Source organism: Mangifera indica, chromosome 13 (genome assembly GCF_011075055.1).
Source record: "Mangifera indica cultivar Alphonso chromosome 13, CATAS_Mindica_2.1, whole genome shotgun sequence".
NCBI lineage: Eukaryota > Viridiplantae > Streptophyta > Magnoliopsida > Sapindales > Anacardiaceae > Mangifera > Mangifera indica.
In genome coordinates this window covers 3,602,449-3,628,784 of record NC_058149.1, presented here as the reverse complement: position 1 = coordinate 3,628,784, position 26,336 = coordinate 3,602,449, and the positions used below count along the sequence as shown (strand labels likewise).

At 30.2% G+C, this 26,336-nt stretch overlaps 2 pseudogenes; both read right to left on the bottom strand.

The window, feature by feature from the left end:
* Positions 1–19,363: 19,363 nt before the first annotated feature.
* On the bottom strand, positions 19,364–20,550 carry LOC123195115 (annotated as a pseudogene).
* Positions 20,551–20,773: 223 nt separating this feature from the next.
* LOC123194962 overlaps positions 20,774–26,336 on the bottom strand; it is an 8,345-nt pseudogene continuing 2,782 nt past the window's right edge.

Below are 26,336 nucleotides of genomic sequence, written 5' to 3'. Positions count from 1 at the left end.
GTCGAATTCTATACTTGAAATACCCTAAAATGTAAAAAATCAAAAAATTGCTTAGAAATATGAAAAGCACAAGTGAAAATATTCTAAAATGACCAAAATAAAAAAATGAACCTAAACTTTAAAAACTAAACGTTGAAATAACTTATAAACGAAAAAACCAAAATATTGAGTTGAAATTAAGAAATTACATAAGAAAACGACCTTAGAAAGCACAAAAATAATTAAATAGACATGAAATTCGAAAATGACACGTCCAAAACCCTTATTCAAGAAAAACAGACATGAAATTCGAAAACTAAATGTTCAATTAGCTTTGCATGACAAAAACAAAAAAATCGATCTAAAATTTAAAAATAACATCACAAAACGGGCTTAAAAAGCACAAAAATCAAGAAACGGATGTCAAATTTGAAAACTACATAGAGAAAAACCCTAAGACAAGAAAAATGGATATGAAATTCGAAAACTACACGATGAAAAACCCTAGATGTGAAAAATATCAATTTATCCTCTTATAAAATTTCTACTATCACATAGGTCCAATAGTTTTCCTTTCCCCCTTATCAATTTTTCAATCTCCTATAGGCTCTATAGTTTCAAAAAAGTCAATTTTTCCCCAACCCTTAGATTTCCCGTGTTTCATGGATCACCCCCTAGGCCCGTGGATTTCCCTTTCCTTTCCAAGGCCCTAATATTTTGAAAAAGTAAAATTTTCCCCATCCCACGAGCCATCATTATAGCCCGTGGGAGATTTAATTCAACCCGCGGGATCCAGGGGTCCCCCGAAACGAATCTTTGGCCAATCTAATGCATTTTTAGATCAAAAATCATCATTTTAGCCTTAAATTTCAACACAAATCAAATCTACACATCCTATAACACAATACCCCTTAAAAATTTCAAGCAAAACAACCAAGAATTGAGACATTTTATGAATTGTTCAAAATAGGAACCCTAAACATTCAACTCTCAAAATCTTCATCAAATCGCAATAATCCTAACAATAAATTGATTCAAACAAGATAAGGGATGATGTATTAATCTTCTTTGCCATTTTCAGTCATTGAAAAACATAAAAAGTCAATGAAAAACACGAACGTTTGCCACACCTATGGAAAACCCGTGGGAGACTCCGTGATTTTCTTTAAATTCTAATAGTGCAATGGGGGAACTATGGGAAGAAATATGTAAAATTCTTGCTTTATATATATGGCATTTTGGTCATTGCACAAAAAAGGGGCATTTTTTCTTAATCCTTAGATTTTTGGGCAATTTCGCCTAAACCCCCTTTGTTTTAGGCAATCAATTTAATTTTCCCTTTTTTTTAATTTTGTTAATTTTTAATGTTATTTACATAAGACAATATTAAACATATTTTAGATAGGCCAAATGACTATTTCCCACTAAAGGTTTTATGCAAACCCACTTCTCACCTATTAATTATCGAAAATCCAAACTTTCACCCGTTAGTTAAATTTCATTGTTACTATTTAGGGTAAAATTGTCATTTAAGATTTTTATTTAAACTCATGCCTTTTATTATTTCTAAGTTTTCAAAATTTTATTTTTACCCCCTAAACTCATATTTTTGATGTTTAATAACTCACTTTTTTCCCCCAAGTCTAGGGTTGAAAACGTTTTCCCATATCAACCACCCCCAACGTTTTAGAAAGTTATAATTGAACCCAACTTCCTTTCTACTTCTCTCCGATGACTACTCACTGATACGGTAGTCAAATATCTTCCTCCTCCCTTCCCTCTCCCTCCCGGTCACCCTCCCTTCGCTATTCGACTATCTTCATCAGAGACGAAAATGAAATTATCTTCGTTGACGAAGATGAAATTGTCTTCATCCCAAACAAAGACAAAGATGGTCAAATAGCAAAGAAAGGGTGACCGAGAGGGAGAGGGAAGAGAGAAGGAAGAGATTCAACTATCGTCTCCTATGAATCATCACCGGAGAGAAGGAGAAAGGAAGTTGGGTTCAATTGTATAGTATATGAGAAAAAGTTTGCAACCCTAGACTTGGGGAGAAAAAGTGATTTTTTAAACTTTGGAAAATACGACTTTAGGGGGTAAAAATAAAAATTTAAAAACTTAGGAATAATAAAAAATATGAGTTTAAACAAAATTTTTAAATAACAATTTTACCCCTGATAGTAACAGTAAAATTTAATTAATGGGTGAGAGTTTTTATTTTCGATTGTTAGCAAGTGGAAAGTTGGGTTTGCATCAAACCTTGGGCGGGAAATAGTCATTTGGCCTTTTAGAGATTCAATAAAATATTTGATAAGATTTAAAATGAGAAGGACCGAAATAGTACTTCAAAAATTATATGGACTTAAAAAATTCGAGTAAAATGTATTTAACTCAGATTTTTAAAGTATGACATGAGTTAAGGTTTGTAATTAATTATAATTAATCTTTAGAAAAGAAATTCAATAACTTTTTACAAAATCGTTTTTATACCAAGTAATATATTAGAAAGAGGAGTCATATATCCACTTACATTCCAATAAAACGCCACCACATTTCATATATAAATATCTTAAATGACTGAAAAACCCCTGATAAAGTTGACAAAATATAGATATCAGGTATTTAGTAGTGGTTCATCGTTCAATCTCAAATAATTTGCCAAACTTATCTTTATGATAACAAAAGGGCAAATAAACAAGTCAAAATTTTTCAAGAGAATTTAAAAATTTTATAATTCTTTAGCTAATTACAGTCTCAAGTTTCAGGAATTGGTTTACTCAGAATTATGTCCGGCCAACAAACTCAAAATTTGCTTACATTTTTTATTTCCAATGTGGAGTTTTTGAATTTAAAATTTCACCAACAAGAACCTGAAATTCTTAAGCATATAATTTTATTATATTTTTCTTCTGGGTAGGAAAGAAAATTGAGGAGTTGGGAGGTAAACGTAGATGGACCGATGACATTTACGAATCAATTTTCTTGGAAGTATCATCACTATTATGTGATTATGGTTAAGGTTGGTGTTTGTCGGAATTAACAAAAAAAATTCTTTCGGTAAATATGAATAAATTTTAGAGTTCTACATCCATATAAAATTAAAGGCCAAACAACTATTTTCCACCCAAGGTTTGATGCGGTGACATTTCCACCAGCCCGGAAAAGTCGTTTTTCCAAAAATATATTAAAAGTTTGCATAAAATTGTTGAAAAAACAAATAACCCTCCAACTAAGTTAGACTTATTCCAAAAATTTTATTAAATAATTCTTACCACCAATGTATATTAATTTCAATTAAAAATAACAAAAAATTTAATAACACAAACATAAATAAGGATTGTCATTAATGTATAATCGCATGTTTGGGGTGCACTGTAATTTTTGGAAGGCCAAAGGACTATTTCAAAGCCAAATTTAAATGAAAAGACAAATACAAACCTGTGGGGTTTCAAAAACTCAAAATACCCACATATAGACTAATTTCTTTTAAAATTTTTTGTTATGGTTAAAAATAAAGTTGTCATTTTAACAATAATATTTAAAAATTTATAATTTTATCTTATTTTTTCCGAGATTTGAGAAACTAACAATTTTACCCCTACCTAAATATTTCCAGTTTTGAAAAGTGTCTATTTCCCCCCACTCCTGGTTTTTTTTTCACCCCTCTCCAACCACCACCCATCTTCGAAAACTCCTCCTTTTTCCTCTGTTCGACTGACCATCTCTCATCGTTGAAATGGTTAGCTGGTGGCAAAGAGGCATAGGCATAGATCTCTAGATCTCTTCATCTAACAAAAAGACAAAAAGATCGTCTCTTCGTCAAGCGAAGAATATCCAGCCATCTCCCAGAAATTGCACCACGTCATCATCCGAGGCTAGCTCAAGCATCGAAGAAAAGCAAAGGTAAACATCGGCTCAATCAATAGAGGGAGAGGTCATCGGAGTAATCTAAAGTTGAAGAGGGGGTTAAATTGAAGTTTTCAAAGGTGTGGGCAGCGGCTAAAATGGGAAAAAGATGAATCCCTAGGTTTGGGAGGGAAATGTGACTTTTTAAAGTTAGAAAACTTTTGACAAAGGTGAAGTTGTTAGTTTTTAAAATCTGGGGGAAAATATAATTAATTATATAATTTTTTAATATTATTATAAAATGAAAATTTTACCCTTCACCATAACTGAAATTTTTAACGAAAATTGGCTCATAGGTGGGTATTTGGGTTTCTAAAACCCTATGGGTATGTATTTGTAGTTGCATCAAAACTTGGGTGAGAAATAGTCCTTTGGCCTTTTTGGAAATGTTTGTGGTGAAGAATTTTTGGGGTTTTAGAAATTCAATAAAAATTTTGGGTTTTTTGAAAATTAAAACAACTCAGTATGACCCTTGATAGTTTCAAAAATGATACTTATACTCCTAAAGAACTGAACTGAGGTGCAAATTATTGGGGCTATTAAATATTTTCAAAATATATGAGATGAATATGATAATTTTTAAAACAAGTAGGAGAATATCATTGAATTAAAAAATGGTCAAGATAGTAGTTTTAGTATAATTTTATTTTGAAATTCCATTACCAATAGTATGAAACCCTGTATTTAGCAGGGACAGGCAAGAACGATTTCATAATGTGATAATGGCCTAAAGACATTGCCCACCCAAGGTTTGCTAAAATGATTAATTTTCAGCTTTATGTTTAAGCTTAAAAAAGCCAAATTTCTATTCATTATTCATTTCCATTAGTAAATTATGTCAAGTGAACGAGTTGAAAAGTCATTTTGCATAAAAGTTTCTATTTTATTTTATTTTTTCAAAACTATGTATGTTTGTGGTGAACTATAATTTTTAAAAAAGTTAGAGGCATTAATGAAAATTTATAATGGGGTTTTCAAATTTTGAAAATTTTTAGGGTGTTTCTTAAATTTTAAAATTTTAATATACCCCTTAATAGTTTGAAAATTGATAGTTACATGCCTAAAAACTTAACAAAACACAATATTCTAAAATTGGCTCTTAGAAGTCTAAGTGAATTTTCTAAATGGCTAAGGATATACTGGTAATTTGATATTAATATTAAGTATTAATAATAGTTTCTTAAAATCTATAAAATGGCATTTTCAGAAAAACCAAACAGAATTAATTAATAAAAGTCAATAACATGAAAATTTGATTTTTTTTTTTTTAACTTAAAGGGCCTTTTATCAATCCTTGCGTGGGACATAGTGATTTGGCCTCTGATCAGTAACATGTAAGAAAGGTTAGGTGATGAAGCATCGATGTTGCCAAGTAAGTCTCACGTACTGGCCGCCCATCAACAAGTTTATAGAAATATTGTTAGGCGATATGAAGCTAATATATAAAAACATGATTAATAATAAATAATATTTTCTGAAAACGACTTTTTAATAAATTAAATGATCCTTGATTAGCTTTTGTTTAGATATGATATTGTCTTTCTTTCAATAAGGTCTCTTAGGCTTGCTCAACACGTTTATGAATACCACTAGTATTAGTCAATACATTTAACATAAATAATAGGCCAAAAGACTTATTCCCACCCAAGTTTAGTTTACTCCCCAACTCTCACCCGCAAAGTTTTAAAAAACCCAAATACCCACTTATAGGCTATTAAAGTTAACAAAATTTGTTAATTTTAAGAGTAAAATCATCATTTAACTGGTTATATTAAAAAATATAAAAATGTATATTATTTTCTCTCTTTGGTTTAGAAAAACTATAATTTCTCTTAGGATTAAGTTTTAAAAAGTTACATTTTCCCTAAAGTTTCAATTCTTCGATAAAACCTCTCCCTCTCCAATAGTTGACACCTTCCAACCCTTTCTTTCCCTTCTTCTAGACTCGTCTTCATTTGGACAAAGACGAATCATCTTCAACAATTCTAGACAAATCATGTTATGAGAGAGCAACTTTCAAGTTGTCAAAAAGGGAGGAATATCGTTGGGAGGAATAGAGAGTGCCGAAGAAGTTGGTTGTTCGTTGGAAAATTCCCTGCAAAATTGAAACCCTAGTGGGGGAAATCCAAACTTTTCAAAGTTTAATCTAAGAGAAAATTGTTAGTTTTTATGGTTTAGAGGGGAAAATGAGATAGAGTTTTATTACTTTTAGTATCACTAATTAAATAACAATTTTACTTCTAAAACTAATAAATTTTGTTAACTTTAATAGTCTATCGATGAGTATTTAGGTTTTTGAATCTTACAGGTGGGAGTTTGAAAATAGAGTAAACCTTGGGTAAGAATAAGTCTTTTGGCCTAAATAATAAATAATAGGCCAAATAACTATTTTCCACCTTAGGTTTGATGAATTAATAGATTTGAAAAAGTGAATTTCTCACCCATCTTTTAAATTTGTTAATCTTTTTTATAAAATATTTAAAGACAAAAATGCCCTCTAACTAAATAACATTGTGCCCATGGTAGTTGACATGAATTGTGTGGTATATTGAAAATCAAATTTTTCATATCATGTATGGTATCGTATTATAGGATATGCCTTTTAAAAAATAATATACTAAAATATTACTTGACACATCATCATCATTTTGAAAAATATTATAAACACCTATGAAAATTAAAAATTTTTCATATACACCCCTATTACATCTCATTTTCTCCAAAAAGTGCATTGATTATATCAGTAATATGTATTATATCATAGGATAGTATCGTATTGTATGATATGTTTACAGTATTCTATTAATTTGATACATGTTATGATATGTATCATTTTTCACTTGTAGCATATTGTACCATAGGATTTCATAACTATGAATGTACCCCCAAAGCTTATTAAATAATCTTTATACCCCTAATGTATATTAATTTCAATTAAAAATAAAAAATTACAAGTTCAAGTGTAGATAGGGTGTCAATGACATATAATTATATATTTGGAGTAAGTTAAATTTTTTTAATTTTAGGGGTGATAATGAAAATTTTAAGGGGGTTTTCAAAAATTCTAAAAACTTTTAGGGTGTTTTTAAAAATTTTAAATTTTAATTACTCTTAGCTATTTTAAATATTACTACTACAACCCAAAAGAAATGGATAAAATATAACAAACTAGAAATGTAAATGTTATATTAAAATTATTAGGACTATAAATATATTTTTAAAAAATATGAGCTAAATATGATAATTTCTTAAACAAAATAGGGAAATACTATTTTCCCCTAGTAAGTTTTGAAAAATGATATTCACACTCCACATGATAATATTTAGACAAAATGACGTAAATACCCTTTGATCGTTAAAACTAAAACATTATTTTTAACAAATAGATCAAAAATTGACTTTTTCAAATTTAAAAGGTGAAAATATTATTTGGCTTAAAAAATAAGGTATTACTTTTACAAAGAGGCCAAAAACAATTTCCTAGTAAACATAGCAGTGGGTCTTGCTAGGTTGGAGCAGACCAGCTTCGGTGTAGCCCACCATGTTACAAGTCTTGTCGGGCCCAAGGCTTGTACAATCGCAAGCCTTTGTGCTAGGATGGCCCACAAAAATATATAGGCCCACGACAGGGCCTATGCTACAAGATGTGTCACGCTCATTAATTATATGTTTCTTTTATTTTTTTTAAATTTTTTATCATTTTTTGTTATGTCTTTGGGATTTTCCATACTAATCTGTTAGTTTTCTCCATAAGAATAATGACAAATGATTATTAAATTTATATTCCCCACATTATCTTTTGGTTTTCCATAAAATTAATAATAAATTTATTATTACTTTTTAATTTTTTATAATATTATTGAACTTTTTGGATTTTCTATGTAAATTATTTGGATTCCCTATATAATAATAAATAAATAATAAAATTTTAAAAAAATTATGCACAATGTTATGTCAGCCCGAGCCAGCCTGCTGGCCGAACTTCACGACCCATAACATGTCTGCATGGCCCATAAGTTAACCCATGGGTTGCTACAATGCGTGTTGGACCCTCGCAAGTTGTGTCAAAAAATGGGGAGCCCTCTTGACTTGTGTATTTCCCACTGAAGGTTTGATGAAATGACAATTTTGTACTCTCTAAGTTTGAAAAAGTTAGATTTCCACTCATCATTCATATTCGTTAGTGAATTTCATTAAATGAAAAGATTTGAAGGTTATTTTGTACAATTTTTTCTATTTTCTTTTTATCTTCTTATTTTTTTGAATTTTCTCTGTCCCCCTTCTATTTTTATTTTTTCCCTTCATTTTTGCCTACTTCCTTTTTCAAAAGTTTGAGGATAAAACTGCAACTTCAAAAAATGTCAAGAATGTTAATGAATGTTTTTTATTTTTTTAAATTTAATAACCCACTCAATATTTTAAAATATGACAGTTACACCCTAAAGAACAGACTAAAGTGCAATATTTTAAAATTGGTTAGATTTCATATTTTAGAAGTCTAAGTGATAAAATGTTAAATTATTATGTATTAGTAATTTAACGTTTATATTAAATTTTAACAACAATTTTATAATTTAAATTATAAGGCAAAATAATCATTTGTAGAAAAACCAGATAGATTTATTAACAGAAGTGGACGACGAGGGAATTTGATTTTTTGAAACCTAAAGGAGGCAATTATTGTCTCATCAAACATTGGGTTTGGCCTTACAAATAATAATACACTTACTAATTTATTCATATTAACTGCTATAATTAATTGATTTTCAATTAAAGATTAGTATATTATTAGATAAATTAAGGGATATTAAATTAATTATCCTAAACATCAAGGGTTTAAAAAAATTGTCCCCTTTTTTTGGACTGAAGCACAAATGCCTCCTTTATTGAAATGATTGAAATGCCCTCATATATAAATCCAAAAAATTTCATATTCTCATCCATATTTTCATCGCTTAACTGTGTACAAAAGAAAATTTCCACAAGCGATGGATTTTTCGACTTTTGGACTGAATTTTTGACTTTTTCCAATGATGAAAATGATGAAGAAGGTGAGTTAATCGTCCCTTATCTTGTTTGAATCATTTTTATGTTTAGATTTGATAGATTAGAGTAAGATTTAGGGTATTTTTAGTTTAGAGTTTTTAGATTTGAACAATTGATTTTGTGGTTTGATTTTTAGTTGTTTTGGATGAATTAGTTTAGAGCTATTATGGTTAATTAGGTGTACAATCTTTTGTTATTAAAATGGTAGCCAAAAATTGTAATTTTGGTTAAAAAATTGACCCATTTTGAAGTTGGAATTTCACCCTGGGGGATAGTTGCAAACCCGTGGAATCCCGGGTCTGAGAAATATCCCTGGGTTGAATCGACAACATAAGGAAAGGGGTAAATGCGATTTTTTAAATAGTAGTTACATCAGATGATCTATTGAGGAAACCTCGGGGGAGGGAAATTTGCAAGTTTTGGAATAGTCACCCATGGAGGAGCATGGGGGAACCATGAGGTAGGGGAGAAATGTTGAATTTTTAAACAATGATACTTGTGGGACCCCCGAGGCAAATTGAGAGTTTTTAAACATTTTAGACTTATGGGAGAGAAATAAATTGATAAGGGGGCTACTTAATAATTCTAAACATTTAGGATTTGTGGGAGAATGAGAAAATGTTAAGGAGACAAATTGATATTTTATCTAAATCTAGGGCTTTGTGACACATAGCTTTCAAATTTTGCTTATGTTTTTTTTTTTTCACATTTTAGGGTTTTACGACATATAGTTTTTTGATTTTAGATTTGCTTTTCAATTTTTGTGATTTCTAAGGTTTTTGATATGTAGTTTTCAAATTTTAAATCAGTTTTTTGGTATTTGTCATTTTAGGGTAATTGGATATGTAATTTTCAAATTTTCGGTCCATTTTTTGATATTTTTCGTTTTAGGATTTTTCAATATGTAGTTTTCGAATTTCAGGTTCGTTTTCTTTATGTGTGTCATTTTATAATTTTTGGACATGTTGTTTTCAAATTTTAGGTCAGTTTTTCAGTTTTTATTATTTTAGGATTTTTTGACGTGTAATTTTTAAATTTTAGGTTAGTTTTTGGTATTTATCATACTTGGGTTTTTTGATATGTAGTTTTTAAATGTTAGATTAATTTTTCTATTTTTTTGATTCTAGGGTAATTGGACTTCTAGTTTTCGAATTTCTAATTCATTTTTTAATATTTGTCATTTTAGAGTTTTTCAACATGTAGCCTTTAAATTTTAGGTTCGTTTTTTTATGTTTGTTATTTTAGGGTTTTTCGATGTATAATTTTCAAATTTGAAGTTGATTTTTTGGTATTGGTCATACTTGGGTTTTCAATGTATAGTTTTTAAATTTCATATCGATTTTTTGGTTTTTGTTATTCTAAGATAATTGGATTTGTAGTTTTTGAACTTCTAATTCATTTTTTATGATTGTCATTTTAGGATTTTTCGCCATATGGCTTTCGAATTTTATGTCTTTTTTTCAATGTTTGTTATTCTATGATTTTTGGACATGTTCTCAATTTTCAAGTCAATTTTTCAATACTTGTCATACTTGGGTATTTCAATATGTAATTTTTGAATTTCAAATCAATTTTTGGGTTTTCTGATTCTTGTGTAATTGGACGTGTAGTTTTGAAATTTCAGATCAGTTTTTCAATGTTTGTCATTTCAGGGTTTTTGATGTATAGTTTTCAAATTTTTATTACGTTTTTTTATTTTTATCATTTTAGGGTTATCCGATGTATAGATTTTGAATTTTAAATTGGTTGTTGGGCTTTTGTGATTCTAAGGGAATTAGGCGTGTGGTTTTCGAATTTCAGGTCCCTTTTTTATTTTTTTCATTTTAGGGTTTTTTAACGTATAGTTTTTGAATTTTAAATTCATTTTTTGGTCTCTGATTTTATGTCTTTTTTATGAAATTCTTATCAACTTTGATATGATAATAATTTTTTTTATAGGATATTTCCCATAAAAGAAAACGTGAAGATAACAAATCAAAAATCCTGTACAAGGCATAATACTTCTTCTCGTTGGATTACGGTACACGTAACAAAAGCAAGAATACATTTCTTGAAGTATTGTGACATGTCAATAAAGCCTTGCACATCTTCATCATTTTTTATCTTTATAGGGGAGTTGAGTTCGATTATCTTTGGTTTCATGCATAGTTGAATGTAATTTTGGATTGGGTAAATACCATACTATTCACTCAAAAGTTGGATATTGTTCCAAAAGGAATTTTAACCAATTTTTAAAACTTTCAACATACCTCATTGTGTTATGACCATGTTAGATCTATTCTCGTTGAAAACAAACAACAATATAATTAGTTGTTTTAATTATCAATCCTACAATGAAAAATTTTGATAAAGAATTAAACATTTATTATAAAAAATCCACAATAGACATTCATCAATATCAAAATGACTACTATATTTTTCTAAAATTTTATTTAATCCCCTTATATATGGTCGAATATCAATATGCCATCTCTAGTTCTCAACATTTCATTAAAAACTCTTATACATTATCTAAAACCAAAATGTTCATTTCTTATATTGGTTAATATCCAAATGACCCCCATATTTTTCTAATATTTCTTTACTCTCTAATACATTTTACAATATCAAAATACACCCTATATTTTATAACATATACGAACTTGATATTCTTATAATATCAAAATGCCCTTTCTATGTCTGCATATTTTTTTAGCATCCTAATATTTTGTCTAACTTTAAAATACCCCTTATATTTGACTAACATTTTATTGAACACCCTTAAGTATTGTCTTATATCAAAATGTCTCTATATAGTCCTAACATTTTGTTTAAAACCTTCTTACATTGTTTAATATCAAAATACCCATATATTTTCTAATATTTTATTTAACCCCTATATTTATCTAACATTTTATTTAACACCCTCATATATTGTCTTCTATTGAAATGCCCCTATATTTTACTAATATTTCATTTACAACCGTCATAAATGGTTTAATATCAAAATGTCCCCATATTTTTTAACATTTTTTTAACCCCCTATATTTATCTAGCAATTCATTTAATACCTTCATATGTTGTCTTGTATCAACATATCCCTATATTTTCCTAACATTTCATTTAAAACCTTTATACATTGTTTAGTAATAAAATGCCCTCATATTTTCTAACATTTCATTTAACCCCCTAATATATTTCAAGTATTTCCAATTGCCCCCTTTATAATATGCAAACTTAATTTAACAAATAAAATTAAGTTTTGGGTTAAGATTTGTATAAATACTTTTTTTTCTCATGAATTGATTTGTTTCGACTCGAATTTAGAAATACAATTTTTTGCTTCCAAATGAACCCACCGTATCAAATATTGAGTAAAAATGTAAGTGACAATGAGAGTTTGAATGATGTGGAAAGGTATGAGAGTGAGAATTTATATAGAAGTAGTAAAGGGTAGTTTTAACATTTTGAAAAGTTTTTGGGGATTTTTGGTTGAGACTTTGAAAATGGGGCATTTTTCCTTAGGAGATGAAAAATTGGGCATCTTTGCTTAGTTTGGGAAAGAATGGGGCATTTAATAATTTCCCATAACTTAATGACTTAAATATGCATTAGTTTGTATAGATAAATTATTAAAAAATTCAGTACGTGTAATATTATTCTCACTTTTACTTTAATCCATAAATTAAAAAAAATTATTCAATTTTTTAGTGAAAATTCAAAAATTAAAAAGTTCAACAAATTTCTCAAAATTGTGGCCAAAACAAAGCACTTGTTGGAAAAATATAAGAAAGTTCCCGCTGGAAAATGACTTATCAATGATTATATGTTATCATATATTTGAATATTATTTTATTTGTAATTTGGAATCACTCAATTAGAGTGTTGCATCATCTTTGGTACCAAATTGATAGTTATTATAAATAGAGTTATCACCCAAGGTTTGGTTTAAAAACAATTTTTTATACTTAGTTGGTATAAATAACACTTTTCTACTCAAATTTAAATTCTATTAAAAAAACTAATGGTGTAAGGGAAAAATGGTAATCTTAAAATAAAAAGGACAACTTTTTATCTAACCCAAAATGTTTTAAATATTACAATTTAACCCTTAAAAATCTTTGTTGCATTATATTCAATTATTTAGGGGTGAAACTGTTATGATTGAAACTATTAAAAGCAAACTTATTAGAGTTGACAATATTCAACACTACCCATTAACTCGATACGATAGGACACAAAAAAAATCGAGGGTAGGGTTGAGATTTCTTGACACAAAATTTAATTCATGTCAACCCAATACAACTCAAAATTAAATTAGATTGGGGTAAGAGTTAACAATAAAGTAATTTGACACGATTTGAATTGACACGAATCTTCAGAGAAAAGTTTACTATAGTAGAATTTGTTATAGATAGATTCAAGAAATGTTGAAGCACCAGTATCAACAATGGTTGAAATCCCTACATATTGTATATAATTTTATTTCATAAGGTTGTAATTATTTTGATTATTATTGAGTTTTATATTAAATAGAGTAAATTACATTTTCCTACCTAAGGTTTGACCTTAAAATACTTTTTCACCCTTAGTTGGCATAAATAACATTTTTCCACTCAAAAACAAGCATAAGTAAGATTTTCCCACCAAAAAAAAAAAACTAAATTAATGAAACAACAATATTAGAATGTAAAATTACCATTTTATCTCAACTATTTCATTTTTTAAAATTATAATATAACTCTAAATTAATATAAATAAAAAATAATATTTTAAACATTTAAATAATATAAGAATCCTTTTATTTCCTTTTCTTTTCACCCTCACCCCTTCTTTCTTTCTTCTTATACATATAAGGGTGTTTTTGTCGTATAATCATATGTTAGAGGGTAAATATAATTTTTTAAAATAGGGGTCTTTTTAAAACTTTGCATGGGGTGATTAGAAATTCAAAAAAAGTTTGAAGTCTTTTGAACATTTTTTAAATATCAAATGCCCTTTAATAGTTTTGAAAGTGATAATTACCTCCCAAAAAATTAAACGGAATAAAACAAATTATGAGTATAAATGTCATATTATAATTATTGGGATCATACGGTAGTTTTAAAATATATGGAGGCTTGAAAAATATTTCAAAGATTGAATAGTGAGTTTTTAAACCTAATAATTAAATTGTCATGCTTAAAACATTTGGATCTATAAAAATTGTTTTTTTCTCAAAATTAATAGGTGATAAAATTACTATTTTAACCTTGTGTCATTAGTTTTCTTTTTAAACGAAGTTTGATTTTGGGTGGGAGAGTGTTATTTATGCCAACTAGGCGTGGAAAAGTGTTTTTAAACTAAACCTTGGGTGGAAAAAAATTATTTACTCTTTAAAAAATTTATTTTATTTTTTGGTAGTGAGAATGCAATTTGATTATTAAGATTATTTGTTGTTTAAAGGTTATGATATGTAAATTTTTTAGAGCATTTGTAAACATGACAAAATATTATTTTGTATGTATTGTTAATTATGGATTGAAGGTAATTTAGTAAAAACATTAAAATGCTAAAAACACTTTGTGGAAACATTAGACAATTTCAGATCATTTCGGATTGGATCAACTCAACCCGAATATAGTTTAGGTTAGGTTAAGGTTGAAAAATTTTGACACGATTTTATTTTAGGCCTGGTTAGGATTAAGAGTTTTTAACCCAAAACCTAAATTGATATAACACAAACACGACCCGATCAAATAAACTATTAAATTTTCGAAAGACCCCAATTTTTTTCAAATTTTCACTCACTTCCAAAAAAATTTTTAAAGACCCCTAATATTTTCAAAATTTAAGTGTGACCCTTGATATACGATTATATGACAAAAATACCCTTATCTATTGGAAGAGAGAAAGAAAGGGCGAGGATGAAAGGAAAAGAAAACAAGAGACTTCTTATATGATTTGGAAATTTAAAACGTTATTTTTAATTTTTATTAATTTAGAGTTATATGATAATTTTGAAAATTGAAATAGTAAGGATAAAATAGTAATTTTACTTCTTAATATTGTTATTAATAGAGTTCAAATTTGGATGAGAAAGTGTTAATTAAATTTGATTTTGAGTGAGAAAGTGTTATTTATACCAATTAAGGCTAGAAAATGTAAGTCACTCTTATAAGTAGAGGTAGTTTTATTGTTAGTAGGTGTAAAATCTCTAATAAATGTCTGAAATGAATGTAGTCAAATCTTGCACACAAGCTTGAAAAATGCTTACAAGTAAAAAGAGAAAATAGCTAGTCGGCGAAGTGGTTTAAATTCTGGAAACTATCTCACGAAATCGGTTGTTATTTATTTGCCTTTTATGGCTGCCAGAAAGCACTTTCAAATCTCATTAATTACCTTCAGAAAAAATTTCAAGTGAACTTTCCCAGCTCTTAGCAAACTCCATGAAAATACGAAAAATATTTATTTAAAAAAATACTTATTTGTGAATTATTATTACATATCTTATTAAGACAATGAGTTTGAGATGTGTTGAGAATCTTCCTTGTAAGGAAAATAAATTAGGCATAGATATACAAGTGTGAAAAAAAGTTTTATATTTTAAGTTAGTTTAGGGCTAAGAGATTCGATCTAAGTGTTCAAATAACCGGTCAATTTGAAGCTCCAATGTGACGGAACTCATTCCCAAATGAGAGAGAAGTTGGTAGGTTTAATTGTATTAGCCTATGAGGTGCGATCTCGCAATGTGTTTTGAATATATTAATTGGCCAAAGGACTATTTCCCACCCAAGTTTAAGTGCATTCTCAAAGTCACATCTGTAAGGTTTGAAAATCTAAAAGTCTCACTCATTCATTAAAAATTTTAGTTAAGATTAAGGGTAAAATTGTCATTTAACAAAAAAACTAAAGGTTTATTACGTTTGGCCCCCTTATCTTGAAAACTCACAATTCCCCACACCTAAAGTTTGAAAAATTAAAATTTCCCCCTTAGGCTTTGCAAACTGTTGTTGGAGACGACAAACTTTATCGTCTCCGATGGCGTTGACTCTCCTTCCCAGCTTAACTCTCCCTGTCTATCACTTTCCAGCCACTGACGAAGTCTATTTCCTTTGATGAAGACGATTGTCAGAGGTCTCATATAACCACATCATCTTCGTTTGAAACCTCTAACAGTCATCTTCGTCTAAGACGAAGACACTCCAACAGAGACAATTTCCTCTTCATCGAAGGAAATAGACTTCATTGGTGGCTGGGAAGTAATCGACAGGGAGAGTTGTAACCTCTCCTAACCAATAGGTGTGTTATAGAAAAACGGCAAGAGTTCCCCTATTTTAGAGGGCCCGGAGAATATTTTTTCTTTTTAATTATGCCCTGTAACACTCCCAATTAGCAATTCATACAAACCAGTCCTACCAACTGACTGAATTTTCATCAACTTAATCACAATTAATAAAATAAGTACATAATAATAACCATCATAAAAATTATCACCCACATAAATTTTATAACCAATTTTCATAACTAGCCATATATATATATACATATATAGATATAGCTATACACAATCACATATATACATATAGGAAACAAAATATATACATATCCACCAATATCTACATCAAGTGTGTGTGTGTGTATATATATATATATATGCACATATTCACATATACATCAAAACATATAAATCAACAAAAATATGGTACCTTCCTCCCTCAGCCTCATGTCTCACTAGTGCTCCCCGGGAACCTTTGCTGCAATTTTTTACCTGTAAAATATTAAATTAAACGGAGTGAGCAACCACGGCTCAGTAAGAAAATCATACTCAACACTCAAAGCATTTCATACTAGTACTAATCTCTTCCATACTCAGCGTGTCTGGGCTATTCACATATAAAATAATTGACACGGAACATGCATTAAACACATATCATAATTATTTTCTTTCACCCATGTATTCATTTCTTTACTATACAAATATGATTCACTTGTTATGATTTATGCATGTATGAGTGTCATGACTTTTCTATTTTCTGATCGTACATCTTTCCCAACTATTTATCAGCCACATAAGCTTGCATGCATGATTTTAATGCAAATGACTTTTATAAAATATTTGTTAATTCTTTCTCTCTCTTTCTTTTTTTTTTCAAATATTTTCATTGACCAATCTATACTACATATGATAGTACTTGCAGTCACCATATAAGGGTTAATTCTCTCTTACACGCATATTTCACTATTTTTTTTTTCTTTGCTATCCATACAGTACAGCTCGCGTGTAAGGATTTTAAGCATGCTTTCTACTTTCCTATATCATATGAGTCATTATAAAACCAAAAATACTTGTTTTCCATTTTCTGAAAACATGCATAACTTATAAAATGTTTTTCCTCTTTCTTTATTTTTTCTGAAATTATGCATATGCTATGATTCCTCATGTATGCATGTATAACCATAATATGAAATATGCCCATTTATTGTTTTTCCTTATTCTTTTCAAGTCTCATCAAACATTAGATTATTTTCTCATGCATTTACATATATCTCATGCATTCCATATGAATATACATATTTATTATAATGGTTTTTTTACACATATCATACACATAATTAAGCAAAATTAACCTACATCACATAAAATGACATTTTGCCCTTATGGATATAAGGGTTATTCTACATATCATACACATAATTAAGCAAAAATTAACCTTATGGATAAAATTACATGCTTACCCTTAATGCAAATTCTTTCATCAATTCATTATTTCTCATATATTCAACACACAAAATCCACTAAACTAACCCTAGGAATATGAAATGTCTAAAATACCCTTATGGCCAAAATTACATCATGAATCCTAATGAATTTTTTTATCCTTTTAAGCATAAATCACCTTAATTCTAATACCTTACTGACTTATACAAGTAAAGGTTATTTAAATAACCTAACTCAAATTACTTCAAGTATGTAAAGTATGAAATTCTTACATTTTCTTTGCTAATTAGGTGATTTAAGCTTATCCTCTTTCTTTTCTTCTTCCTAGCAACCTTAATCAACAAAAAATATAATCATCCATCAAAACCCTAAACTTGACATCTCTTAAAAATTAAAATTTTTATCTTAGAATTTACCAGAATTGATAGATCTACATTTTTTATAACTTGAGGCTTTGGAAATTAGGTAGTTTAGCTAGGTTTTTTGATGAATTTTGCTTGAAGGAAAACTTTAGCTAAAAATTATGGAGATTCTCGGCTAAAGAAGAAGAAAATGAATAGTTGGTTGGTTTTATAAGCTTTTAGAACCAATTTACCCTTAACCTTTTCCAAAAATGACTATTTTATCCTTAACCAATTACCAAAAACCCTTAGCACCACCATATAATTTCAAGTGTGCCATTCAATTTAAATTCCCACTTTGTCTCTTAAATCCTTCTAAAATGACCATTTTACCCCCTTTGAAAATTATTGCTCATTTAGTAGTTTTCTATAATTCATTTATAATTTCTTTAAATAACAAGTTATAAAATCAACTCTAGGGGTAATTTTGGAAGTAGAGTTCACTGGCATACCTGAATTCGGGTGTTACAAGAGTTAAGCCGGGAGGAAGAGCCAATGCCACCAGAGACGACCATTTTCAAAGATGGTTTGGAAGCCTTAGGCGGAAAATTTTGATTTTTCAAACTTCAAGTGAGGGGAATTGTGAGATTTTCAAGCTGAGGGGAATGTAATAAAACTTTAGATTTTTAAAATTTTTCATTAAATAATGATTTTGTCCCTAACTATAACTGAGATTTTTAACAGATAGATAAGATTTTTGAATTTTCAAACCTCATAGTGTGATTTTGAGAATGCATTTAAACTTATGGGGTGGGGGGATAGTCCTTTGGCCATATTAATTGGTCAAGTGTGAGGGAACGATAGTTCTCAAGCTCATCAATCTCTCCTCAAAGTTGTTTAAATTTGGTTTGCTTGAATAGAAATGAGTTCAAATTTGGTTATAATATCGAGTTAAACAAAAAATAAATAAAATAATGTCATTTTAATTGATTCGAATATAAAATTTTCAGGCCTACAAGTTTGATTAGTCGAACATTTCTCAAACTTGAATTTGAACTCGACAATGTTAAACTCTAAAGCTTAAGCAAATAAATTCGAACAAATTTGGCTCGAATTTAGTTGTACTTATGAACACCATTGAATGTGAATATACATAGAAGTAAAATCTGTTAAGCCACCTACAATATGCTATCGTCATACTAACATAATAACATAATAACAATCTGTTAAGCCATTCAAACTATTATATTAAAATATTTACATCTTTCAAGATGATTGTGTTGATAAATATGAATTGATTGATAATATGAATAAAATCCTCCTAAACCAGATTGAACTTGCTTTACAGTTCTTCAAAATATACAAAACTACTTAAGAAATCAACAACACTAAAAGTTAAATAGCTATCTTAATATTAATTTTTACTATAAATATTAAACATATTTTCTATTAAATATCCTGTACAAAAACAAAAGCAGATATATATAGTTTATTGTGAAACTTATAAATCGAATAGTTCGAAACGTTAATTAACTGAGCATTCTTTGGGAAGGCCCTTGGGGATTCCCTTTGTATCGGTGCAATAATTGTAAATCAAGTAGTTATTTTGCACCCATTTGAGTTTTTCTTGGCCTGCGGAATCCAGTCCTTCCGTTAACCAATCATCTCGAGGAGGCGAGCTTTCACTGCAGGAAGATTTTCTGGAGGACCAAACACAAGCCTCAGCGTTGAAGTTCCCGTAAGAAGCCGTGAAAGAAGACTGGCTCCAGTCTGTCTTTGTAAGTCCACCTCTTGTAGCCCAATCGTCTGCGTTCCAGATACTTGACTGTATCCTCATTGATTGGCTTTTCGGAAAAGGAACGCCGACGCTCTCCAGGTTTCTGAACTCTCGAATAGGAGTGCCATCTACTGAGAAACTGAAATGTGGTAAATCAACATTAAAGAAGCAGGTAAATTTTATAATTTGTTTTATTGTAAATCAGTCACAGTATAAGATATGTATATATAACTATCTAATTACATGATGCGTTGGGGATTCCAAAGGAAGGAATAAGTGTGAAAATTCTTGGTGGGATCAAACCAGAGGTAAAACTGTTGCTCTCTGTCACCTTTGCCTTGGCTATAAACGTTGGTGTGAACAGTGTAAGGCTCTCCGCTCAGGTTTCCGAAGAATTCAAAGTCTATTTCATCCCATGTTACTCCTTCTGAGCGTAACTGCAGCAAAAAGTATTAGCAAAACCATACAATAAAATATGTGTATCTACACATACGATATGTGTTATCGAGTGATGATTTTGAATTAAAAGTGGTTATGATATCATTGCTCCAAAGCCATATGCATGAAATACACCTACGCTGAAGCAAACAAAATGCGGAAAAAAAAATTGAAACTTACATAGTAAGCAGTGACAGTGCCAGCAGAGTTTCCGGGGACAAGCTTGAGCTGCATATCAATCTTGCCAAATAAAAACTCATTCCTGGACTGAAATCCTGAGCCAGAATTATAGTCCAGGGAGAGAGTAAGAAGTTTACCGTTGTTGAGTATTTTACCACCGCCATCTCCCCATGTGATTTCAAATTCCCGGCAGAAGCAACCATTAAAGATCCGAGGAAAACTATTAAAGAAAGAGAACCCATTTTTCTTTCTTTTAAAAGTGAGTTTTCTGGTGTCTCAGATGTGCATGCAAAGAAGGACCATATAGGCCTCTGTTGAAAGGAAATCGACAAAAAAACGGAGGAAATGATAAGAGAGGCGAATTTGGAAGGTTCCTTGCCGTTTCTGACTGGGCGAATGAGAGCTAGTAAAGCTGGAAACAGCTGGCTAGCTGTTGCTGAAATTAAAAGCAAGAGGGCTCTGAGTCTCTGACTCTTGTTTGAAGCAGTTTCGTTGCAGACACTGAAAGATCCCAAACGGGTTCGGTGCCTGCATGCTCCTGCTGCCTTTGCCCCTATAAAAGTTGTGAAGTTTATCCACAACACGAGCCAGCAGCAAGAATTGATGGCTCCAGGCTGCAGGCTCCAGCCAGCCAAGACAGTGATAAGGACGTCGATAGGCTAGCCCTTTGTCATATTCATCGACAGGATCAGGGTCAAGCACCCTGGCTAGCTTGCATCTGCAATGGAAAAGTTTTTTCTCATCACATCAGCAATAAAGTTGCATTATCCTCAAAATTTTACGTTATTCTGGACTCTGATATAGAAACATTGTTGTCCTAATAATTAATGTTCATCCATCATGAAATCTCACACTTTATTCTGATGACCTTATTTGGTGGAAAACAGGTTACATTTTTGTTGGTAAGTTGACAAATTCTCTTAAATATTCTGTTAACAACAGATTGGATACAATCTGTTTTTATGTGCTTTAATGTACAGGCAATTAGGGGTTTATGCGAATAGGATGAAGCCCGAATATCACTTTATGCAAGTTTAATTCGAATGAAAAATTATTCTATTCGAATTTAGCTCGAGTTTGTCAAACAAATATTAAAGATTGCTTGAGTTCGATTCGCATAAAATATGATTCAACTGGATTTGACTCAAGTTTAGTTTGAATTTATAGCTCAAATTGATGGGCCAAATTCATAACCCAATTCAGTTTGGTTTTATGGTTTGAATCGATGGTTTATATTCATAGATCGAATTTGTGGTTCATTGACTAAATTACGTCATTTTACCTAAATAATAGACAAAATCATCGATTCGAGTCATAAATTCAAGCGAAATGGAGTCACTAATTTGAATTACAAATTCGAGTTAAGTTAAACTACAAATTGAAATTGAATCAAACCATGAATTTGAACCATTGATTTGAGTTATGAATTCAAATCGAACTCCAGTCAAACAAAGATATACACCTCTTAACTCAAATTTGACTTGGTTTCGAATTCGAGTTAAATCTTTCAACTGAAATTCGGCTCAAATTCAAATCAAATAAATTTGAGTATGGCTAAATTAAGCCAAGTCAGCTTTCAAGAGAAATCTAGTTTGCAATCAATGTTTCTATAACTGAACTAGGCATCGATTTAGTGAAGGAGACGGTCCAGTCCAATCGACAGTCTAATCATTTTACTGATTGTTGGATCGATTAATTGTTTAAAGATAATATTTAAAATAATTTTGTATAATTAGTCATTAAATCTATAATATGAATTATTTTAATATAAAAATAAACTTAGTTTGTCAATATATATGCTTAAATTTGAAAAATGAGATTTTGGGTTCAAAATCTCAATAATAATTATTTTAAATTGATTTTTGTCTATTGACCATATCAAACCTGGTTTTTTATCTCTAACCATTTGAGCCATCTAATTCAAGCGATATATATAACTCTCAAAATGGGTTTTCAACAAATCATAATCATTTTTTCTAATAGGTGGCGGTCCAACCAATCGGGTCAACAGTTTTGATTTGGTTTTCAAAACATGTATATAGTTCTTTTACATGGTTCTAATGAATTAATTCTAAAGGTCACATATCATTGTTCAACTGTTCGATTTAAAATGTTGTTAATTATGAAATATTTACAAACTAATAAACAATTATCTTAGAGCTTTCTAGGTATGAATAAGAGGCAAACGAATAATTACTAGCTCTATAAAATATAAATTCAAAGTTATAAACTAAAAACTAATCTTTAATTGAAATGTGGAAAACCTCGTAATTTTTTTATTGAAGAAATTTCATTTATGTCAAATAATTTTAATTTGATATGACTTTATATTTTTTTATGTACATAGTTTTAAATACTGAATTGAAGCCAAGATAATGTGTTATTATGCGATTTAATTAAAAATTATTTAATCACATGATGATATATCATCTTAGTTACAATTTGATATTCAAAACTAGGTATATATAGTTTCGTTGATATATATCATACTAAGACATTCAAATGATATGATATACGGATTTGCATCCTTTGAAGTTGTATTTGAAGAAAAAGTCAAAAGAAATGGGGATCAATGAGTTCTTGAAGAAATAGTTGCTTGCTCAACTTACAAATGTAGCCTTTTGGGGTTTGGGTTAGATAGATACGTATTTAAATTGCCTTATATGCACAAATTTAACACTTTGTATCGTGTTATCCGTGAGCCTAACTCAACCTAACAAATTTTCTCATCATTGTCCAATAGAATGGTGGAATAACAAACATGTGAAATTACTTATTTCATCCAAAGTTAGAAGAAATCTGTTTTCTTTCCTTAGAAAAATTAAAGTTAATGTGTTTCCAAGTGGAAGAATTTTAGAATTTTTTTTTTTGAATATGGATTTAATGTGATCAATTTTTAAGTATAAAATACACTTTATAAACAAATAATAAATTTGGGTAATGAAAGTGTCAGTTATTTAATTTATGGGGTTTATAATGAGAAAGAAAGTTGGGCCGTCTTTTCAAATTCTCACACGATTGAAAGCTTACTAAAAAATATCATCATTCAACTCATAATTGTAAAAGAAGACCACTTTCTTACTGATTGATTTTTAATCTCCAAGTTTATCTAAATCTCCAAATTTTTAATTTCATTATTTCATATCATATATGTGTATTATCATGGTGGATTTATATTTGTGTGAAGATTCAATCGAATAACTACATAAAATATTATGTATGAGTTTGTGTAATTAATTGTACAATTAAACCCCAAGGGGCAGCTTGAGTGGCAAAAAAGAAGACTCTATGAGCATAGGTTCAAGTCTTTTCTAGGGATATATCAAGATTAAACTCTTGACTTACCTGTTTCGGTAGTTGTGGAGTCGGTCACTGAACTCAAAGTTTCTGTTGTCTAGTATGGTTGGTTTGATCCCATAAATGTGGTGATCCAACTCAGGTGGGGCTCCTCATTACAAAAAAAAAAAAAAAATTGTACAATTGAAACCACTCTATAATGTATATACTCTTTGCTTGAGATCCTCTCATTTAGAAACAATCGTGGGTCATGTTGAGCCAAATTTGGCACAGTCTGTTGTGCCCACCAGCCATGTTATGCCAAGATCTTATAGGCATGTTGGCCCACAATATGATAGTAGCACCAACAAGTAAGCCCAAGAGCATTGCAGTCTTTTCTTGATATTCAGAATTATGTTTGGAGTGTCATTTACATGGATTTATAGTAGGAATGATCATGCATTTAAAGAGTGACGTTCATTTGTACCGAGAATATGGAAAGAAAGTCATTTTCACGCGAGTGTGTGAAAGTTAATTAAAAGGGGCACACGCCCATATGTCGTGTCTAGGCAATTTTTTATTTAAACACAAACTTTGATTGTTTTGCAAAGTTTTATCCTAGCAACCGCCTGACCAAGGGAGAAAGAGGGAAAACAGAGAAAGAAAGACCCTAGTCACTAAAGAAGAGCCCACTGTCGTCGAAATCCCTATAACAATGCCAAAAACTTGCAAGCTTTGGATGAAAGGCAAGTGTGGCGACCCTTTGGCATGTTTATGCAAGATTTATGGATATAAAGGTTGTGCTACCGATTTGTTGAATAGAGATGATAAAAATCAGGCTATCAATTTGTGTGTATGGGGAATTATTATGATGCTTTTAGAAAGGGAATTCGTGGGTGAAGGAGTATTAATCTTTACATGTAGTGTTGTACATCTTTCCTAGAATTTTTCCCAGTGTATTGAATGCATGAAATCATGGTTATTATGATGTTGACATGTTGTTAAATTTAACTAATGCCATAACTAGTTGATAATCTAAATAATAGGCATAAATATAGTGTTAATGATATATAGTGATGTGGTAGAATAGATCATAATCATATCTTGTTTGTTTGGTGCATTAAAAATGTTCTTTAAAGGGTTTAGAGACTGGTATGCTAGCCTTAAAGTGTGTTGTTGCCATGGAATTATAGTCTGAATTACATAGAAACCTGAATTTCTAAATTGCGGCATATGGTTGTGTTTGGTCTCACACATGCCCATGTGTCATTCAAAGATAAGGAATATTTGTATTTCCCGAATTAGTTTTGAGGAGAGGCATGTACGGTCATGTAGTATGGGATGCACATCTATCTATGACTTTCCAAAAATGGACAACATGTACCAAAAGACACGTGGCATAGTGCATGTGAAGAGTTGTGCACGAGAGTGTGTCAAGAGCGCCTCCGCATGTGTACCTACTCTATACATGACTGTGTGCTAAGTGTCATATGCCCATGTATAATTACCAGAAGGCACACGGGCTTGGGTGAAAAACACATGATCCTGTACTCTTTCGTAAAGGTAAAAAGACAATAATACCCCTAGGCTAGTGCATGGAATAGGGAAAATTAAGAAAATAGAATAAAGAGCAACTAGAGGATAAAAAAAAATCAAAAGAGACATAGAACAGTTGTTCGACTATGTGGATGATGACAAGAACTCGAATCAAGTCAAATCCTGATCAAAAGTTTATGTCAGGGCATGAGGTGCCAAGATGTGAATACAATGAGATTTAGGAATGGAATGCCAAGTTTATCATCTTTATGTGTTATGTAGGGTATCACAGTTAGTTAACCTAATGAACCATATGGCATGTGTGCAAGGAATAATGTTGGGTAGACACGTAAGGTGTCATTTATTTTCATTAGGGCATCAGAGATGTTGAGATAAACTTAAGCCTTAGTAATCTGTGTGAGATGACCTATGTATACAAGGCACTAGGATGGCGAGAATATATGGATAGGCAGGGTAGTAAGCCAAAAACATCCGTTTCAGTCACAAGGATAATTAATGTTAGAACGTTAAGATTTCAATTTTATGTTTTGTACAGAGTACCAAGTTGTCATTAGCTTACTGAGTGTTTTCACTAATGCATTCCTTTTTGTGGTTTTACAGGTAAAGGCAAGTAGCGAGCTCTGTGAGGGATAGCCGTCCAGTAGAACTGTTACATGAAGGCGAGAGGCAAGATTGACATTTCAAAATTTTTATGCTATTCATACATTGATTTCTAAATTATGCATTAGTTATTTTCAAACATATGGGTTGTCATATTAGAGAATTTTACTACATTTAAAGTATTTATTCAGTTTACACATTTTTGCAAGCATTTTAGATTTAAGGCATTATTATCATCTTGTTTTTCACTATTTTAAATAAAGAAGTCAAGTTGAACAGGTCTCTTCAAATCATATTCTAAAGAGGGTTTAGGATCCCTTCAATAGTGCTTTTGTGGGCCTTTAGCAAGTTGACTCTTATCCATGAATAAATAAACCCGTCATATTATATATTCATTTAATTTTTAATTTTTAATTTTTGTAAGTCATTTCAAGCTGGCCCGTGAAATGGACCCTAAGACCCCCGACATGGTGTGACCCTTAACTCTTTTCGCCAGGCCAATTGACTAGATATGTATACTTTTATCTTTCTAGACATTTTCATGTATTTCCTCTCT